This window comes from Acomys russatus, unplaced genomic scaffold (genome assembly GCF_903995435.1).
Source record: "Acomys russatus unplaced genomic scaffold, mAcoRus1.1, whole genome shotgun sequence".
Classification (NCBI taxonomy): domain Eukaryota; kingdom Metazoa; phylum Chordata; class Mammalia; order Rodentia; family Muridae; genus Acomys; species Acomys russatus.
The window spans coordinates 1-7,069 of record NW_026131769.1 but is presented as its reverse complement, the minus strand read 5'-3'; the positions used below and the strand labels follow the sequence as shown (position 1 = coordinate 7,069).

At 45.3% G+C, this 7,069-nt stretch overlaps 2 pseudogenes; both read right to left on the bottom strand.

Annotated features, from left to right (window-relative positions):
• Positions 1 to 4,067: 4,067 nt before the first annotated feature.
• LOC127186457 (39S ribosomal protein L19, mitochondrial-like) lies at positions 4,068 to 6,814 on the bottom strand (annotated as a pseudogene).
• On the bottom strand, positions 5,430 to 5,883 carry LOC127186458 (NADH dehydrogenase [ubiquinone] iron-sulfur protein 6, mitochondrial-like; annotated as a pseudogene).
• Positions 6,815 to 7,069: the final 255 nt, after the last annotated feature.

The window sequence follows — 7,069 nt, the reverse complement described above, 5'->3', positions numbered from 1 at the left end:
TCACCTTGAACTAAAGCATCACTGTGCATGTGATGAGGTGCAAAAGGGACAGCATCTCTGTTCTGTGTTGCTCTAGATACTGGCTTAGGTCCTGAGTCACCACTGTGACGCCCTTCACACTTGTTATAGTACTTTATTATTAATCTCTTGCCTTTCATTCGTCTTCTTTCATCTTATGTTTTGTGCCAAGGATCAAATTTAGGGCCCACTGCATGCTACAAATTTCTATCCCTCATACACCTCCAGCCCTGAATGCACTAAGGGTTGAGTAAATGCTTTTTGGTTTTGTTTTTCAGGAATGAAGTCAGTGAGATCATTCTTATCCTGGTGAAGGTAAAAGCTTTGAATCAAGCTGAGTCCTTTGTGAAGGAGCATCACCTGGAGCCCATCCGCCCCGAATCGCAGGTGTCTGAGCGCAGGGTATGATCGGTGCCGAGTCACACAGCTGCTGCTGTAGTGCCACTTGGTTTCTTCTGTCTGCCTTATGATGTCCTGAAAAGCTGTCCTTCCTGGCGCTGTGTCTGAGGGAATTGCTTGCAGAGCAGCAGCAAAGAATTTGGTGTATTTCTCCTTTCTTCTCTCTACCGGAGAAGGAAAGGAAGACATCTGACACAGAAGCGTGTCGAGACAAGACTGTCCTCAGCCTTGCCATTCTTCAAACCCCCGGCTGTTTACAAATCAGCTAACGAGGAAATCTTGGAATGAATTGATCATTATTAAATGGCTAACACATTTTTATAACAAATTGTCCTTTGAAAATCTGTACTGATTTATTGTATGAACTCGGTGAAAGTGCCAGTGAGTCTCCAGATTTTTAATTCATTGTCAGTTTTGTTAAGAAATAAAAATCTTATACAAAAGATTTATCTATTTTTATGTGTGGTCATGTTTGCTGCTGGTTGGGTTTAACACCACCTCCATGCAGGGATCAGAAGGCACCAGATCCCCCTGGAATCCAGGAAGTCATGGGAACCTGATAGGGGTGCTGGGAACCAAATCCGGGTCCTCAGACGAGACCTTAACCACTGACCTGCTCCTCCAGCCCTTGTTGAAGAGTGAAGACGTGATGATTTGGGTCAGCTGTAACTCTTTTTAAACTGTCGCTCTTTTTTTTACAGGCTTCTAAAATGTTTATATTAAAAATTGGCTGTTCTCTGGCAAACATTTTTTCAGAAAAGTAAGTTTTTTTGCTAATGAAGTTATCAGCTGACAGCAAGTTAGGCTCTTGTGTTGCCTTGTGTAGTTCATGGTAGGACTGAGGCCATTGCTACATTAAATACAGAAATGTCAAGTATTAGCCTGATTAAGGAAGTCTGAGGCAAGGTAATGAAGAAACTAAGAATTTTCCTCAAAATGATTTTATACATGTTCTTAAGTCTTACTTGTTAAGCAACTCAATGAAGACTCGATGTATATATTTTCGTTTTGTTGTGCAACAGATCATTGGAAAGGCTAGTTATACTGTAAGATGTAAAGCCATGGTGTGCTTTCACCTATTGGAAAGCCCTGCTCTGAAGCCTGCATGTAATGTCAACAGGGTGCATGTTCTTCCCAATGCAGCAGTGAAGGTGGGCCTCTAGGGTGCAGATGTCAAGCATGTCAGTCACAAGCCACACACAAACAGAATCTCACACACAAAAGTCAACGCTGCTGAGCGCTGTTTGGCATCCCATACTCCCCAGAGGGTTCGTGTTAGTGTCATATTAGACATTTGCTCACTACAAACACTTGTGTAAATGTGTACACAAAGTTTTGGTTTTGTATATAAATGGCAGAGACTTTATTACATGTGAATTTTCTAAACTTTTTACTGTTAAAGTGCACTTTTGGAGATGTTTCTCTGGCTTTGGATTCTTTAGAGATGTGGTTGGATATGTAGTTACTCATTTTTTTTTTTTTTACTGGATGCAAGCTGTTGTTTTTAAATTTCGTTATGTCTGAAATATAAACTTTTAAGCTTCTTTGAAATATGTGATGGTGACCCGGCTACCACTGGAAAGTTCTTTTTTCCCCCTTCTTCCTCTATTCCAGCACTTTACATCCCGACCCCTTCCCTCCTCCTTCCTGTCCCACCTATATACCTTCCTCCTCCCATTCCTCCCAGAGTAGGGGAGGCCCACAACTGGTACCAATGCACCCTCGTATTTCAAGTCACAGCAGGTCTAAGTACATCCTCTCCCACCAAGGAGTGGAAAAGTCCTTATTTGTTGGCTCTGTTTTTTAACAATTAAACTTTATTATACAACCCAACTAGCTTACACAGGAGGGAAAAGAGGTTAAAGGGACAAAAGTGAACCTTCTGGTATCCGTTCCACCGGACAGGTCCCTTGGTGTCTCTGGCCTGCACACTGATCCAGCCTGTTGCCTGATCCTCTACCCAATCCACATGCCCTCAAGATCCATGTGTGCTCAAGCCTAGTCTGAACCTGCTGCTCCTCTCTTTCCTCTCTGCCTGCCTGTCTCTCACATGCAAGGGGCAGTCTCCCTCTCCCATTGATGGTAGATTAGAAACACACTAGTCCAGGTGGAGTGGCCAGGTCAGCTTCCTGAATTCCAGGCGCAGGATGGCTCCACCCAGTCTACCTCAAGGTTAATCTCAGGGAGTATCTGTGGTGTGTCCAAGGGCAAAACCCACCAAGACTGCTTTCACCAGTGACAAAGCTTACAATCCTTCCCATACTTTTTTTTTATGATTTATTTATTATATATACAGTGCTGTGCCTGAGACCATGGCAAACACTTAATACCACAATCAAAACGAAAGACTTTCATTCTCTGTCTCTGCTGGTTTCCTTTGTTTTATTCCTTTTGGAGACTGGGTCTCATTCTCAAGTGTGACACTGACTTTGGGACCGCCCTGCCTCTGCCTCCCAAGCCCTAGGACTACAGGCTTGTATCACCACACAGAGCAAGAAAAACTAAAAGGCCTAATGAGAGAGAGAGAGACACCATGTTTATGGATCAGAAAACTAATTTTGGGTAAAGGTCAATTCTCCTTAAAGCATCAGCCAACCAGACCTTGCCAGTGATTGGTGCATCATCCAACCAGGCCTAGCTACTAAGAGGAGAATCATCCAACCAGCCAATGCCAGTGATGGGTGCATCCTACAACCAGGCTATGCCAGTGATGGCTGCATCATCCAACCAGGCCTTTCCAGTGGTGAATGCATCAGACAGCCAGGCTACACCAGTTAAAGTAGCTTCACCCAAACATGCTAAGCTAGATAGAGGAGAGCTATGCAAACAAGTGGAAGACGGCAAGATCCCACCACCTGGGAGTCAAGGAGAAGGAGATGGACAGGAAGAGGGTGGACAGAATCCAGAGAAGAGGATAAAGCAAGTTCCTTCTACCTTGGATGAGAAGAAGAGTAATTGACAGTGGGAACATAGATTAATTATCATGTTCACTTTTGGGCTTAATTTTAAATGAATCATTGTCTTGATGGATGATTATTTGGGGGATATTACTGATTAACAAAAAAGGAGGTTTTATTAAAAAAATAAAAGGTGATGGATGCTCACTCACTTAATAACTGTGTTCTTATAAAGCAAGTTTAACGGCTTTCAAACCAAATCCTGGGAGCTAATACATCTGCAATCAACCAAAGGCATTTTCAGAACAAGGGCTTAAAAGAAAAAGGTATTTTTATGTGTGTGTGTTTAAGTGTGGGTCCACACATGCTAGGGTATGTATATAAACACCAAAGGGCAACTTTCAGGAGTCAGTTCTCTCGTTCTGCCCCAGGTCCCTGAGTGGAGCTCAGGACATCTTCAGGCCAGAGCAGAAAGCCCGTGCACCTGCTGAGCTGTCATTCCAGCAGGCCCAGGATCAGGACTTCTTTGATGCTTCGATTTCTTCCCACAGTGCAGCTTCAATTTTGGAAGTGTCATATTCTCTCATCATGTCAAACTCAAGCCATAGCTGGCTCCACTTCTGGGCTGCCTTCATTTGCTCTTCAGTTAAAGCAAGGTCAACTCGGATTCCTTTAATGTTGAAGTAAGGCCATTCCCAGGGTTTGGACCACAGCTTTGGCTTCATTTTCACTTTTAGCTAAGAAAAATGAAAAGAGGAATTGTGCTCTGGTGAGATACACACAAAAGTCTCCCCCCAAGTTTTCCACAGAGGAAACTTCTTTCTTCATACTTGCCCCTGAGCACATGCACACGGTCTGTCTACCTTGTTAAGAGGCACTTCCTGGCAGGACTCCAGTGGGACCGGCTTCATGTTCACTTCGAAGGTGCTGAACTCGGGGAGGGCGTCGCATAAGTACAGCAGGCTGCCGTCCAGCCGCTTCTCTACCTTTACCACCTGGATCTCTTGGAGTCCAGGGTTATACAGTTTGAAGCAAATCTCCACACCTAAAAGGAGAACATGCTTACCACCTCAGTCCAGACGCCTGCAGTACTTCACAGTACAATAAAAGAGAAGCTGGTAAGTGGGACATGGAACAAACACATGTAATTTTTAAAGATCAAGATTTATATTAAAAGAATCCAAACCCCGCTGAACTGTAAAAGTGAGAAGAAATTGAGTGACGTGGTGTAAGAAGTCTATGAGCATATCACCCGTCTCTTCAACTGTGATAACATACCTTAGCCTGGGAAGAGGAGGCTCAGCTGAGGAACTGTATGGATCAGACTGGCCTCTGAGTACCACTGTGGGGCACTGTCCTGATGGCCAATTGATGTCGGGAGGGCCTAGTTTCTCATGGGAGGCACCATCCCTGGTGGTCCTAGGCTGTATGAAGAGTTGGCTAACCAAGAGCCTATGAGTGAGCCAGCAAACAGCACTCTGCCATGGCTTGCGCCTCAGTTCAACTCAAGACTATGACTTGAAGACATGTAAACTAAAATAAGCTCTCCCTTCCACGTTGCTTTTTCATAGAATGCTTTATCATGGCAACAAAAATTAAACTAAACTACACCAGGGAAAGGCCTTGTCATAAACAGTAACTCGAGGAACAAGATGCTGTTTTGAACGTGACCCTCAAAAATTCAATTGGAAGGCCTGCTCTCATGGCAGCAGTTGCTCTGAAAATAAAAGTTCACTGATGAAATCCTCAAAGTTCATGCCTAAGTATAAATAAACACTCTCACTTAGCATGTCAATTCATCATCTTTCTAGAACTTTATCATTTGTTCCTCTGCTGTGTCAGACATGGCATGTGTGACCTCTTCCATGACCACAGTGCAGTAATAACTGCATGACTGTGTCCTGACATCAAGCAAAGCAGGGGCCTTCGTCTCAGGAGCCAAACTCCTAAGGATGCCGTCCTGTCTGTCTAGTGGACTTGGGTTATTTGCTCAGAACAGGATGATCTTGCTGGATGAGAAGGCTCACATCTCTAATCCTCTAGTACTGGTACTCAGGAGGCAGAGACTGAAGGATTGCTTCCAGTTTGAGGTCAACCAGCTCTTCCCCCCCCCCATGGTGGCAGCATCCTTTATTCATAACAAGGGATGCCATCCACAGAGCAGTGATCTCACACCAAAACACCTATGTGGAGATGCTCCACGGATGTCAGAGGACCAGGACACACCCTACACTAGTGATGGTGCTGCTTGAATTGCAGGCCAGGGTAGCCACATGTCCCTGTTTTTGTTTCTTTGTCCAAGTTGAAGTACACCTTGGGGTGGCCCAGGGCACCAGCCCCGCCATCCGATGGTCCAACACATTCACTGGCTGTTCTGCTATCAAATCAATGGCAAAGTTCTCATTCACCTCTTTCTGACGATATAGAAACTGAATCCTCCTGTTTCTTTTTCGTCATAAACCTGGCCGGTGTGGGTGACCTTTTCCCCGGATGGCGACACTCGTACCCCGAAACCCCGCACAGCCCTCGGGAGAGCCGGTAGCCGGCAGAAGGTCAGCGTTGCCGCCATCTTGCCGGTGACCCCTGACCTGGCGCCGTCAACCAGCTCTTACCGCAAGCCCCTGCCCATTCGTGGCCTATATGGCACGGCCCTACTCCCAGAAACAAAAGAAATCTCCCCTGACTGCTTCATGCTGTCTCCGCCCTTGAGGATGCCATGTTTGTTTAAGCAGAGTCTCACTGTGTAGTCCAACCTGGGTATAAACTCAAAAATCCCCCTTCTTCGGCATATCCTTGTGCTTGGACTAATGGGCCTGTATACCATGCCAGGCCCAGGAAGTCTAGCCCTCATAGGTGTTGGCAATATAATAAAAGAGACCTTCAAAAGAAAGCAGGCAGCGCCCCATCCCCAAACCGATGCTGCGAGAGCACAGTAAGCAGTGAACACACATCTCTATCCACTGCAAAGCACACGTTGTCTCTTGGGGAAACGCACTTTCAGAACAGGAAGCTCAGGCAGAAGCATACCTTGTCCTTCAATCGTGTTCCTGAGAGTGAAAGTCGCCCCAAGCCCACGTCCTGATCGCTGAATGCAAATCCCCAGGAACTAGCTGGTTTTCCCACTGGCATAAGGGTCAGCTGTGGTGACACGCAGTATGCTTCCTACAGAGCCAGAAGAGAAGCAAGCTCTGATATGAGATGCAGGAACGAACAAAGTCTATAATTTTGTATGTCAGAAATAACAGCAAACCCAGACATCTGAAGAAGAATCTTTAGGAAAAGGAAAACTATCCCCAACACCTGCTGTCACTCACCAACATAGAACTCGGGGATGTGAAGCACCTTCCTCCTGTCCAGCATATCTTTTCTTTCCATCTGAAATTTCAGACGGTTTGTCCTCCCCCCTGGAGGGATGAATTCAGGACTCAGGAACCTATAGAGAAAGACATTTTTAAAATGAAAAGGTAATTTGGGCCAATATGGGGGGTTGGGGTGGAGAGCTGGTTTACAAAGAAATGAAAGGGTATGATGTTGGTTGATTTCATTCTTTAAAAAAGAAATCAATGTTATTTTTTAAAAAAACCATTTATTTATTTATTATTATGTACACAGTGCTCTGCCTCCATGTACACCTGCAGGCCAGAAGAGGGCATCAGATCACATTACAGATGGCTGTGAGGCACCATGTGGTTGCTGGGACTCAGGCCCTCTGAAACAGCAGACAGTGCTCTTAACCTCTGAGCCATCTCGCCAGA